A 14,841-nucleotide genomic window follows, 5' to 3' on the forward strand; every position below is an offset into this window, starting at 1 on the left:
TTAAATAAAGGTGAAAAAAAATAAAAAAAATTCTAAGGTCAGAGCGTGACACCTACGCTCCTCTCTACATGGTGAGATTGGTCGCCAATGCGTTACAGATGTAGGGTTAGCCAAGGTAAAGTCCCCAATAGCAGCTGTGCAATAACTGCGTCAACCACCATCACAAAACTAACCTACCCATGTAAGCTACCTACCTACCACCCCCATGTCATGTAATAGTTGGGCTGCATTCCATTCCATCCAGGCCCTAGTGTGCAATTCTCTTACAGCATACCTGTACATGTCCTAACTTAGAGAGTGGGAGTACTGGAAAAATAATAGAGAGGAACAGAGAGAGATTGAAGTCATCTAAGTTGATGAGCAAGTACATTAACATCTGTTCTAAATGTGATGAACAGACAGAGACAGAACCAGGACTGAAGTCCCAACAGGAGATCTGTGAGGTCCATCTACACCAAGCCCCCAGGGCCTGTTACCCAGCCTGCCCTGGGATGTGTGTGTTGGCCTACTGTATATGTCTAGAATTATGTGTCTTCATGTGTAAATGGTTGTGTGTGTATGTATGCGAGTGACTGTGTGTTCCCACTAAACTCAAGCACTATGAACCACTCTACACACACACACACACACACACACACACACACACACACACACACAATTCTACACTACTTTCACCACAGCTGCACAGCCACAGCAATTCCCAGCCCAGGACAGCAGGGCTCAGAGCTCTCTTTTACTGTGTCCAGTACATCTCCAAAACACACACAGATTAAAACAAATACAGAAACACACACAGAATAGTCAATAGTCAGCAGGATTGATTGAACGGCACAGAAGAGTTTCATACGTTCCCATCCCCACTGCACCCCATAGAACACACAACCTCTAGAGAAGAGAGAGAGAGCCATACTACACTGCACCCCATAGAACACACAACCTCTAGAGAAGAGAGAGAGTCATACTACACTGCACCCCATAGAACACACAACCTCTAGAGAAGAGAGAGTCATACTACACTGCACCCCATAGAACACACAACCTCTAGAGAAGAGAGAGAAAGTCATACTACACTGCACCCCATAGAACACACAACCTCTAGAGAAGAGAGAGCGAGAGATAGAGAGAGCCATACTACACTGCACCCCATAGAACACACAACCTCTAGAGAAGAGAGAGAGAGAGAGAGAAAGTCATACTACACTGCACCCCATAGAACACACAACCTCTAGAGAAGAGAGAGTCATACTACACTGCACCCCATAAAACACACAACCTCTAGAGAAGAGAGAGAGTCATACTACACTGCACCCCATAGAACACACAACCTCTAGAGAAGAGAGAGCCATACTACACTGCACCCCATAGAACACACAACCTCTAGAGAAGAGAGAGAGAGAGAGAGAGAAAGTCATACTACACTGCACCCCATAGAACACACAACCTCTAGAGAAGAGAGAGAGAGAGCCATACTACACTGCACCCCATAGAACACACAACCTCTAGAGAAGAGAGAGTCATACTACACTGCACCCCATAGAACACACAACCTCTAGAGAAGAGAGAGAGTCATACTACACTGCACCCCATAGAACACACAACCTCTAGAGAAGAGAGAGCGAGAGATAGAGAGAGCCATACTACACTGCACCCCATAGAACACACAACCTCTAGAGAAGAGAGAGCCATACTACACTGCACCCCATAGAACACACAACCTCTAGAGAAGAGAGAGAGAGAGAGAGAGAAAGTCATACTACACTGCACCCCATAGAACACACAACCTCTAGAGAAGAGAGAGAGAGAGCCATACTACACTGCACCCCATAGAACACACAACCTCTAGAGAAGAGAGAGTCATACTACACTGCACCCCATAGAACACACAACCTCTAGAGAAGAGAGAGAGTCATACTACACTGCACCCCATAGAACACACAACCTCTAGAGAAGAGAGAGCGAGAGATAGAGAGAGCCATACTACACTGCACCCCATAGAACACACAACCTCTAGAGAAGAGAGAGAGTCATACTACACTGCACCCCATAGAACACACAACCTCTAGAGAAGAGAGAGAGAGAGAGAGAGAAAGTCATACTACACTGCACCCCATAGAACACACAACCTCTAGAGAAGAGAGAGAGTCATACTACACTGCACTCCCATAGAACACACAACCTCTAGAGAAGAGAGAGAGTCATACTACACTGCACCCCATAGAACACACAACCTCTAGAGAAGAGAGAGCGAGAGATAGAGAGAGCCATACTACACTGCACCCCATAGAACACACAACCTCTAGAGAAGAGAGAGAGCGAGAGAGAAAGTCATACTACACTGCACCCCATAGAACACACAACCTCTAGAGAAGAGAGAGCGAGAGATAGAGAGAGCCATACTACACTGCACCCCATAGAACACACAACCTCTAGAGAAGAGAGAGCGAGAGAGAGAGTCATACTACACTGCACCCCATAGAACACACAACCTCTAGAGAAGAGAGAGAGAGAGAGAAAGTCATACTACACTGCACCCAATAGAACACACAACTCTAGAGAAGAGAGAGCAAGAGAGAGAGAGAGTCATTCTACAAAAAACACAGAGAAAGAGGCAGCAGCAAGCACATCAATGGAGAAGCACCACGAATAACAGTGTACAGTATATCTTCATCCCCTCTCACTCCTTCCACTTCTGTCTCCTCTCTTTCTCTGTACAGTATATCTCCATCCCCTCTCACTCCTTCCCCTTCTGTCTCCTCTCTTTCTCTGTACAGTATATCTCCATCCCCTCTCACTCCTTCCCCTTCTGTCTCCTCTCTTTCTCTGTACAGTATATCTCCATCCCCTCTCACTCCTTCCCCTTCTGTCTCCTCTCTTTCTCTGTACAGTATATCTCCATCCCCTCTCACTCCTTCCCCTTCTGTCTCCTCTCTTTCTCTGTACAGTATATCTCCATCCCCTCTCACTCCTTCCCATTCTGTCTCCTCTCTTTCTCTGTACAGTATATATCCATCCCCTCTCACTCCTTCCCCTTCTGTCTCCTCTCTTTCTCTGTACAGTATATCTCCATCCCCTCTCACTCCTTCCCCTTCTGTCTCCTCTCTTTCTCTGTACAGTATATGTCCATCCCCCCTCACTCCTTCCCCTTCTGTCTCTCTAATCATTCTTTCCCCTTCTTATTCCCCGTAGACTTACCTTCCTTCTAAAAGGGGTATTCTGTACGAAAGGTCTTGGAGAGAGGAACACGCAATTCCAGCAGCTCTTCTTGGCCTTCCCCCAGAGCTGTGTGCTCCCCCTCTGCTTCTCGGAGAGACAGACTAATACATGTAGCTCCTTTTAGCTGTGAGTCACAATCCAGTCCAGCAGTAAATAGCAGAGAAGAGGAGGAGTGTGCCCTCTCTCTCTCCCTCTCTCTACGCTTGGTTTCCTATCTCCTCTCTGTAAACTCCCCCTTCTCGCTCTCCTCTTTATTTTTCCTCCTCTCTCTCTCTATTTCTCCCTCCCTCTCTCTCTCGTTCTCCAGATTCCAGAGGTTTTCCACCGTTCTGCCACTCCTCCTTCCTCCTCAGCTGCGGCAGAGAGACTGTCTCTCCCACATCTCTTCCTGAAACCCCCGCTCTACGCTGCTCGCTCTTTCTCTCTCTCCACCTCGTTACTATGGAGATGCGGGGCCCATCCAGAGATGGGCTCATGCACACTGGCTGTCGGTGTAGGTGAGTGAGTGAGTGTATATGTGCCTAAATGCGCGAGTTAATGTCCGTGCATACCAGTAATGCAGAGCTCCTGTGTATCCCTGCATATCTCTCTACCACTCTCCACCCAGTATAATCCGACACCACACTACAGCCTAGAATAGAATAACATAACGTTAACGGAGCTAACAGAGCTAACGGAGCTAACAGAGCTAACGGAGCACAGCTGACTGAAGCTCTCCCTCCTTCAGGTTCTCTGACTCCTTTGGGGTTTTCCACAGAATATCATCATCATTGTAAAGAGTTACGGAATGTTTGGGTACAGGACCCATATGTTGAAACTTGAATTAAACACACACATGCGCACACAGCGATGGGACTTGACAACAGGTGTGTGTGGGTGTGTGTATGCTATAGTGAGTGTGTGTGTGCTATAGTGAGTGTGTGTGTACGTAATACATGAAACCTAAGCCATCTAGCTTGGCTTTGCGTCATCCCATTCCTAACTATAAGTATCATTTATGTGATACTATGTTTAAGGGATAATGCCTTTCGAAGCCGGTGTTCGGAGGATATATTGGCACAAGTGTTGTAAGGCTTAAGACGAAGTATAGGGCCGGCAAACCATGCCAATATATCCCCCAAACACCGGCTTCCAGGGCATTATAACTTTTATACAACGGGTTACCAACATATTCAAATAACGATTGACATATTTTCATAAAAAAAACATTATTTCGATTAATTTATCCATACTATTTCATCCTTCCACAAGTTATAGTCCCGACACAAATCTAGGGTTGCTACCCAAGCCGGCTGGTCGTTTGTTCTATCGGTTCGGTTGCCAGAGATGCGACCCAGTCTTCAGTCACTTTGTTCTGTATCTATGGACGTGACCCAGTTGTTCGTTCTAAATGTTCCACTGCCATACTGTCTGGCAACGTTCTTATCCCTTGCTTGCCAGTTAGACAACTACGGCTAATTTACAGTCACATCAAAAAGTGCAGCCAGAATAACAGAAAAGTAGCTGCATTTGTGTTTGTTTGAGCTGTTTTCTAGTGACATTTACTTGGATACATCCATAACACTGAGATAATGAGGCGCGATTTCGCCTGGTATAGAAAATGTGCTCTCTCATCAGGACACTGTTGTTCAGAGGAGAAAGCCAACAACACAGCTAATTAATCACTTCAAACTGATGCTGGAAAGACTGTAAACTAGCAGCATTTAATTTAGTACTAACTGTTTTTAATTGACATTTCTTTGTATATATATATATAAAAATGCTGGCAGGTGATTTATGATTTCGACTGGCTGAGAAAAGCTGTCTGCCTGTCTGATTCGTCCCGACATGTTAATTTACTATGAGATAGGTGGAGATCAGATTTCAATATTGAAACAATGAGAGACAGACAGCAAGGTTTATACAAATCTCTGCTGTTGAAAACTAAATGTTAGTCTAAAAGAAATGTTAGATAATGTCTAGATGCTTTTTACAGTGGAGATCAAGTTTATAAATTGCCTGGCTGGGCTGATGAGATAGTGGATTGCGCAGTCAGATGGAACAGAGTAAATAGGCATTTTAACATCATAGATTTAGCTGGTGGTAACGTGTGGAATAGACACTGGCTAGAATGCGGTTTTAACCAATCAGCATTCAGGATTAGAAGCACCCGTTGTATAGTTTACAGTAGTACAAAACTGTCAGGGTCAGAACATGAAGTTACAGCATCTCTCACTACACCTCCTACTCTATTCTACCATAAAGGGGTGTTGTGAATCCAAAGAGGAATTAACAAGCAACGGTCAGAGAATGCAACATAGTAGCACATGCAGCACTGTACAGTCCTCAGGCAAAACCACCCACACACCAATGAACATCAAGTACTAACTTACCCCTCTATCAAGATAACCTACAAGCAGTACGCATTCAACACACATAAACATGTACACACACGTGCAGTACCCATATGAACCACACACGCACGCACGCACGCCCTCCTACATATAATCATCCTAACACAAAACATGCATTAAGATTCAATTATTTGCAGCTTAGAAGTGTGTCCAACTGACCAGCAGTGTGTGTGCTGTGGCTAACGAAGGCAGAAACCATCTGGTGGTGTGATGGGAAACAATCTGTGTATTTGGAGAGGTGACAGAGAAGGTGACACACACACACACACACACACACTGTGCATTTGGACAGGTGACAGAGAAGGTATGAAATGCACAAACAAAGGGACACATCTGATTTAAAATCCTCCATCCTCCATTCACATATACAGTCTCTATGGTAACTACTAGCTGAGGCGTCATGGCAACAGGGCAGAGCTGGGATAAAAAGGCTAAACTATTATGGCTTGATGACTTATTGACCACCCACCATTATTGTGTTCAAGACTGGATATTAGCCAAGCAGAATGGGGAACAGTGTGTGTGTGTGTTTACGGGACGTCTTATTGCCATTTCCCCTTCAAGGAGCATATTATACGATCAGTGAGGAATGCAGAGAGACTTGTCCAGCCCTGTGGGAGTATGACACACACACACACACACACACACACACACACACACACACACACACAAAGAATACGGCACGGAGCACCCTACAACACTAACCCAGAAACACGCCCTCACATGTAAGGAATGAGCATGAAGCAATACACAGCCACCTAAAATCACTGTACTGTTAGCCCAGGTAGACAACACTAGTTATTACTAGTAGTCCCATTTCACAGAAATAACCTCTGCTTTCAACGAGATTTCCCAGCTTTTACTCCCTAACACACACACACACAAACACAATCCCCACACACACTCCCCAAACCGTGTTCTCTGTCTGAGATCCTGTTCATTTCATCAACAAAGATCGTGACAAAAATATTTGTCAAACACCTATTTTTCAGTGGCAATTGACAAGTCAATAAATTACTACATAGTCCCAGAAAAAAATCTATAACTAAACTAAAATGATTTTCGTTTTAGTTGACTAAAACATAACGAGACAAAATTATCTCTGTAACAAAAATCTAACTACTAAGTGGACTGGACAATAGTTTCTGAGACTGAGAGCTTTTCAATCATTTGTTAAAACTACACCTTATTCAGTCGTGTTACCTCATTAACTAGCTATAGCTAACAACCTGGGGTGTATTCAGCAGGACGCAACGTTTTGGAACAGTCAGATGGTACAGTCAGATGGAAATATGTTATGTAAAACAAACATGCCTCTCTGACATGTTGAATAAGGAATAACTTCGGCTCTATTCATGGTATCTCTATTTGCAACGTTCAGGAAAGTTTTTAAAACTGAACGTGACCCTGGTAACATTACCAATAGCCTGTTACACAAACATTTGGTGAGAAAGAAAAAGGGATAGCAAACAAATTGACTAAGACTAAATCTAACAAACAGTGCCAAAATGAACACTGGTCTGAGAGGGTCAAGAAAACCACTGAGTCTCACATTAAGAGGAAGAGGTCCTGGGGGGAAATAACAGCCTCAACTTCTCTACCACTTTAACTCTCTAGAAAGCTTTCCAATCATGCTGAATTTCCTAATTACTCCATTCTGCGCTCTCAGCCTTTGCCTCCTCTAGGTGTCTTAATGGAGTGGTGCCACTCTCTGTCTGCCTGACAACAGGGAGGAAGGTGGAAATGAAAGGATGTGGCGCCATCTTGTGCATGGTTATGTTACTGCAGCTGTCTCTCCAACATCAATCATGTCATAGTCATCATAGCAATAATACAAACTCTACATGTCTGTTTCAATCATTCAGCGTTGCATTTAGCAATAAGTGCCTTGCTCAAGGGCACATGGACAAATGTTTAACCTAGTCAGCTCAGGGATTCGAAACAGCGACCTTTCGGTTACTGGCCCAACGCTCTTAACCGCGAGGCTACCTGCCTATTCCACTTGGAATGAGTCTGCATTCTTACCAATCCCATGTCTAGGATGTAAGCAGCTTTAAAAGGAACAAGGTTAAAAAGCTAAAAGCCTATCTTAAAGCTCAAAACACATCTAAATCAAGTAGATCTCTGTGGCTCAAAAGCTGAATATGATTTGTCTACTGGAATGATTCATGATGGTGTTCAGTAGTTACACAGCCCAATAACAGATTTTGGTGCTACATGAAATCGTCCAATAAGAATGCTCATTTACGTGTTCTATTCAATATGGTTGGACATTTGGGTGCTTCCTCACATATCTTCTGTGAGAGAGGCCTGGCGATCTGTTCTGAAGATTGAGCTAGACGTCAATGCTTCTTTGACATTTACAACAAGGAAGCTCTTGCAACCGGTCTATGAAGTTAGTTGTGTGTGTGTGTATGTGTGTATGTGTGTGTGTGAATGTGTGTGTGTGTGTGTATATGTGTGTGTGTGTGTGTGTGTGTGTGTGTGTGTGTGTGTGTATATATATATGTGTGTGTGTGTGTGTGTGTGTGTGTGTGTGTGTGTGTGTGTGTGTGTGTGTGTGTGTGTGTGTGTGTGTGTTTGTGTGGAGAAGAGGAAGGATTAAGAGGTGTTTCTGTAGCAACACAGTTCTAATCCCACAACAGCAGGCCTGTATATGTACACACACAGACACCTAGTTCTATTTTAAACCTTTCCACAATGGCCCTCCGCCTCTCCATTGTCTCCCCGGTCGCCACAGAATCTGTGGCCCATTGAGATTATAAAGTGATTTACTGGGAAATCAATCGAGAAACAATTCTCCCCATCACTCTCCCTCTGTTATTTACCATCTCTCTCTCATGGTATTCTCTCTCTCTATACTCTCTCTATATATACACACTGCTCAAAAAAATAAAGGGAACACTTAAACAACACAATGTAACTCCAAGTCAATCACACTTCTGTGAAATCAAACTGTCCACTTAGGAAGCAACACCGATTGACAATACATTTCACATGCTGTTGTGCAAATAGTATAGACAACAGGTGGAGCATGTCCAGAGCATGGAGGCGCTACCAGGAGACAGGCCAGTACATCAGGAGATGTGGAGGAGGCCGTAGGAGGGCAACAACCCAGCAGCAAGACCGCTACCTCCGCCTTTGTGCAAGGAGGAGCAGGAGGAGCACTGCCAGAGCCCTGCAAAATTACCTCCAGTAGGCCACAAATGTGCATGTGTCTGCTCAAACGGTCAGAAACAGACTCCATGAGGGTGGTATGAGGGCCCGACGTCCACAGGTGGGGGTTGTGCTTATAGCCCAACACCGTGCAGGACGTTTGGCATTTGCCAGAGAACACCAAGATTAGCAAATTCGCCACTGGCGCCCTGTGCTCTTCACAGATGAAAGCAGGTTTACAGACGACGTGGAGAACGTTCTGCTGCCTGAAACATCCTCCAGCATGACCGGTTTGGCGGTGGGTCAGTTATGGTGTGGGGTGGCATTTCTTTGGGGGGGCCGCACAGCCCTCCATGTGCTCTCCAGAGGTAGCCTGACTGCCATTAGGTACCGAGATGAGATCCTCAGACCCCTGGTGCGGTTGGCCCTGGGTTCCTCCTAATGCAAGACAATGTTAGACCTCATGTGGCTGGAGTGTGTCAGCAGTTCCTGCAAGAGGAAGGCATTGATGCTATGGACTGGCCCGCCCGTTCCCCAGACCTGAATAAAATTGAGCACATCTGGGACATCATGTCTCGCTCTAGTCCAGGTCTGGGAGGAGATCCCTCAGGGGACCATCCGCCACCTCATCAGGAGCATGCCCAGGCGTTGTAGGGAGGTCATACAGGCACGTGGACGCCACACACACTATTGAGCCTCATTTTGACTTGTTTTAAGGACATTACATCAAAGTTGGATCAGCCTGTAGTGTGGTTTTCCACTTTAATATTGAGTGTGACTCCAAATCCAGCACATTCAACTATGTAAAGAAAAAATTATTTAATAAGAATACTTCATTCATTCAGATCTAGGATGTGTTATTTTAGTGTACCCTTAATTGTTTTGAGCAGTGTATATATATATTCTATCTCTCTCTCTCTCTATATACAGTGCCTTGCGAAAGTATTCGGCCCCCTTGAACTTCGCGACCTTCTGCCACATTTCAGGCTTCAAACATAAAGATATAAAAATGTATTTTTTTGTGAAGAATTAACAACAAGTGGGACACAATCATGAAGATGGATGGGAAAGCATGAAAGAGAGAGAAAGAGAGAAAAAGAGCAACCATCTAGGTTACGGCTTCAGAAGCCTCTGTCTGCCTTTAAACTCGTCTACAGGAGGATTCCACAGCAGGAATCTGACCCTAGACCTGCTGTTAAGCACTCAACTGTTCAGCGCAGCGCCATACATCTGACAGGCTCAATGACTGCCTATGGGGGCTACCACATTATTGCTGACTAACTGATCTAAGATCAGAGAGCTCCCCCAAATTACACAATTCCTCATTTTAAAGTCATCTCTGGAATGGGAAAATTGGGATTCCCACATTGGGTTTGAGTACAAAAGTAATAGATCACTACTTCCTAAAGTTAGCAACATATCTAAGAGCGAATGGATCTCATGTAACCTACAGGGCCTTGCGAAAGTATTCGGCCCCCTTGAACTTTGCGACCTTTTGCCACATTTCAGGCTTCAAACATAAAGAAATAAAACTGTATTTTTTTGTGAAGAATCAACAACAAGTGGGACACAATCATGAAGTGGAACGACATTTATTGGATATTTCAAACTTTTTTAACAAATCAAAAACTGAAAAATTAGGCGTGCAAAATTATTCAGCCCCTTTACTTTCAGTGCAGCAAACTCTCTCCAGAATTTCAGTGAGGATCTCTGAATGATCCAATGTTGACCTAAATGACTAATGATGATAAATACAATCCACCTGTGTGTAATCAAGTCTCCGTATAAATGCACCTGCACTGTGATAGTCTCAGAGGTCCGTTAAAAGCACAGAGAGCATCATGAAGAACAAGGAACACACCAGGCAGGTCCAAGATACTGTTGTGAAGAAGTTTAAAGCCGGATTTGGATACAAAAAGATTTCCCAAGCTTTAAACATCCCAAGGAGCACTGTGCAAGCGATAATATTGAAATGGAAGGAGTATCAGACCACTGCAAATCTACCAAGACCTGGCCGTCCCTCTAAACTTTCAGCTCATACAAGGAGAAGACTGATCAGAGATGCAGCCAAGAGGCCCATGATCACTCTGGATGAACTGCAGAGATCTACAGCTGAGGTGGAGACTCTGTCCATAGGACAACAATCAGTCGTATAATGCACAAATCTGGCCTTTATGGAAGACTGGCAAGAAGAAAGCCATTTCTTAAAGATATCCATAAAAAGTGTCGTTTAAAGTTTGCCACAAGCCACCTGGGAGACACACCAAACATGTGGAAGAAGGTGCTCTGGTCAGATGAAACCATAATTGAACTTTTTGGCAACAATGCAAAACGTTATGTTTGGCGTAAAAGCAACACAGCTGAACACACCATCCCCACTGTCAAACATGGTGGTGGCAGCATCATGGTTTGGGCCTGCTTTTCTTCAGCAGGGACAGGGAAGATGGTTAAAATTGATGGGAAGATGGATGGAGCCAAATACAGGACCATTCTGGAAGAAAACCTGATGGAGTCTGCAAAAGACCTGAGACTGGGACGGAGATTTGTCTCCCAACAAGACAATGATCCAAAACATAAAGCAAAATCTACAATGGAATGGTTCAAAAATAAACATATCCAGGTGTTAGAATGGCCAAGTCAAAGTCCAGACCTGAATCCAATCGAGAATCTGTGGAAAGAACTGAAAACTGCTGTTCACAAATGCTCTCCATCCAACCTCACTGAGCTCGAGCTGTTTTGCAAGGAGGAATGGGAAAACATTTCAGTCTCTCGATGTGCAAAACTGATAGAGACATACCCCAAGCGACTTACAGCTGTAATCGCAGCAAAAGGTGGCGCTACAAAGTATTAACTTAAGGGGGCTGGATAATTTTGCACGCCCAATTTTTCAGTTTTTGATTTGTTAAAAAAGTTTGAAATATCCAATAAATGTCGTTCCACTTCATGATTGTGTCCCACTTGTTGTTGATTCTTCACAAAAAGATACAGTTTTATATCTTTATGTTTGAAGCCTGAAATGTGGCAAAAGGTCGCAAAGTTCAAGGGGGGCAAATACTTTCGCATGGCACTGTATACACACACACACACATACTCTCTCTCAATTTAAGGGGCTTTATTGGCATGGGAAACATATGTTAAGATTACCAAAACAAGTGAAACAACAAAAATTAACAGTAAACAGTACACTCACAGAACTTTTGTGACATTTCAAATGTCACAGTGTTGTAACAATGTGCAAATAGTTAATGTACAAAAGGGAAATAAATCAACATAAATATGGGTTGTATTTACAATGGTGCTTGTTCTTCACTGGTTGGCCTTTTCTTGTGGCAACAGGTCACACATGTTGATGCTGTGATTGCACACTGGTATTTCACACATCAGATATGGGAGTTTATCAGAATTGGATTTGTTTTCAAATTCTTTGTGGGTCTGTGTAATCTGAAGGAAATATGTGTCTCTAATATGGTCATACATTTGGCAGCAGGTTAGGAAGTGCAGCTCAGTTTCCACCTCATTTTGTGGGCAGTGAGCACATAGCCTGTCTTCTCTTGAGAGTCAGATCTGCCAACGGCAGCCTTTCTCAATAGCAAGGCTATGCTCACTGAGTCTGTACATAGTCAAAGAGTTCCTTACATTTGGGTCAGTCACAGAGGTCAGATATTATGCCACTACTCTCTGTTTAGGGCCAAGTAGCATTCCAGTTTGCTCTGTTTTTTGTTTAATTCTTTCCAATTTGTCAAGTAATTATCTTTTTGTTTGATCATTTAGTTGGGTGTAATTGTGCTCTCTCTCTCCAGTAGCCAGTGTGAAGAGCATTGACCTCTCCATCACCCCAGAGACAGAGTCCAGCTGCACTCCTAGTATACTCATTATAGGGCTTCTCTCTGTCACCAAACACACACATGTCGTTCCCATCCTCTTTCCTGTCCCCAGTGTCAGTGTGACGCAGTGGAAACCCTCTAACCCAAATGTAATGGTACTGTCATTTGTATACAGTAATCAGGAGTAGGAAGAGGGAGTCATGCTCTCAATGATTGCTAGTGAGGCACCACACACACGCGCGCACACACACACACACACACACACGCGCGCACACACACACGCTGGAGTCACACGCTCAAGTCAAACGCTACTAATGAAGCAATGTGTTTTAATTAATAATAGTGTGAACGGGAGTCCCCCATCTGACAGATATTAACTATTGCACTGAAATTAACTCACAAATGCACACAAACACACAAATGTGTACATGCACACACACACCATGCACACTCACACACACGCACAAACGCAGGGGAGTGTACATACACACACACAGATTTTTGTGCAGAAGTGAATACCTTTGTCGGTCTCTTCTCTACCCTCCTGTGGCTCTAACTCAAACTACACCCTCCTCTCAATCCTCCACAGCCATTTCCTCTCCCTCTCCTCCATCTGAATAGTATACTAACATCCACCTGTGTAACACGCTGCACCTCCCCATTTGTTTTCAGATCCGAGAGGAAAGAGGAAAGGAGATGAGGAAAGGAGACTACCTCAGACTACTGAGATGCATTCCACCCCCAGAAGAGCGAGAGTAGACAAGGAAAGCAGGCCACTGAGAGACTATTGAGGGACCCTGGACAAACAGTGTGGGTGGTTTCCCTGGTGTTGTGAGACATTGCCTCCTAAGTACTTATATAATCTCTCTCTCTCTCCCTCATCCCTTCATACCGCACTGGAGGAGAGAAAATACACCATCCTCCTCTCTTCTCACAGAAACCAGCAGGCACTCGATTTAATCAACTCTGACCACTAAATACAGGTGGTGTGTGTGTGAGAGGGTACAGTACATGTGTGTATCAATTCCCAGAAAGCTCTTACATATAGTAGCATATCTCCACCCTACCCGACACCCCAGACCCACTCCAATTTGCTTACCGCCCCAATAGGTCCACAGACGACGCAATCGCAACCACACTGCACACTGCCCTAACACATCTGGACAAGAGGAATACCAATGTGAGAATGCTGTTCATTGACTACAGCTCAGCATTTAACACCATAGTACCCTCCAAACTCGTCATCAAGCTCGAAACCCTGGGTCTTGACCCCGCCCTGTGCAACTGGGTCCTGGACTTCCTGACGGGCCGACACCCCAGGTGGTGAGGGTAGGTAACAACATCTCAGCTCTGCTGATCCTCAACACTGGGGCCCTACAAGGGTGCGTTCTGAGCCCTCTCCTATACTCCCTGTTCACCCACGACTGCGTGGCCATGCACGCCTCCAACTCAATCATCAAGTTTGCAGACGACACTACAGTGGTAGGCTTGATTACCAACAACGACGAGACAGCCTACAGGGAGGTGGTGAGGGCCCTCGGAGTGTGGTGTCAGGAAAATAACCTCACACTCAACGACAACAAAACAAAGGAGATGATCGTGGATTTTAACCTACCAACCCTGTAACCAACCAACCCATCATCCCTGCAAACAACCCACCAACCAACCAACCAACCAATCCACCAACGTTGTAACCAACCTAACAACCCTGTAACCAACCTACCAACCCTGTAACCAACCCACGAGCCCTGTAACCAACCCACCAACCCTGTAACCAACCCACCAACCCTGTAACCAACCAACCCTGTAACCCTGTTGCCAACCCACCAGCCCTGTAACCAACCAACCCACCAGCCCTGCAAACAACCCATCAACCAACCAACCAACCAACCCACCAACCTTGTAACCAACCCACCAACCCTGTAACCAACCCACCAACCCTGTAACCAACCCACCAACCCTGTGACCAACCCATCCACCCTGTAACCCACCAACCAACCCACCAACCATGTTACCAACCCACCAATCCACTAACCCTGTTACCAACCCACCAACCCTGTAACCAACCCTGTAACCAACCCATCCTCCCTGTAACCCACCAACCCTGTAACCAACCCACCAACCCTGTAACCAACCCACCAACCCTGTAACCAACCCACTAACCCTGTAACCAACCCACCAACCCTATAACCAAACAACCCACCAGCCCTGCAAACAACCCACCAACCAACCCACCAACCCTGTAACCAACCCAC

General features: G+C 44.9%; 1 protein-coding gene across 12 annotated transcripts in view; it reads right to left on the reverse strand.

The window, feature by feature from the left end:
- The window catches only part of LOC110501015 (ankyrin repeat and sterile alpha motif domain-containing protein 1B), a 316,301-nt gene that overhangs the window by 60,510 nt on the left and 240,950 nt on the right, over positions 1–14,841 (reverse strand). The window lies entirely within an intron of this gene.

Source organism: Oncorhynchus mykiss, chromosome 21 (assembly GCF_057628025.1).
Source record: "Oncorhynchus mykiss isolate SJ-2025 chromosome 21, ASM5762802v1, whole genome shotgun sequence".
NCBI lineage: Eukaryota > Metazoa > Chordata > Actinopteri > Salmoniformes > Salmonidae > Oncorhynchus > Oncorhynchus mykiss.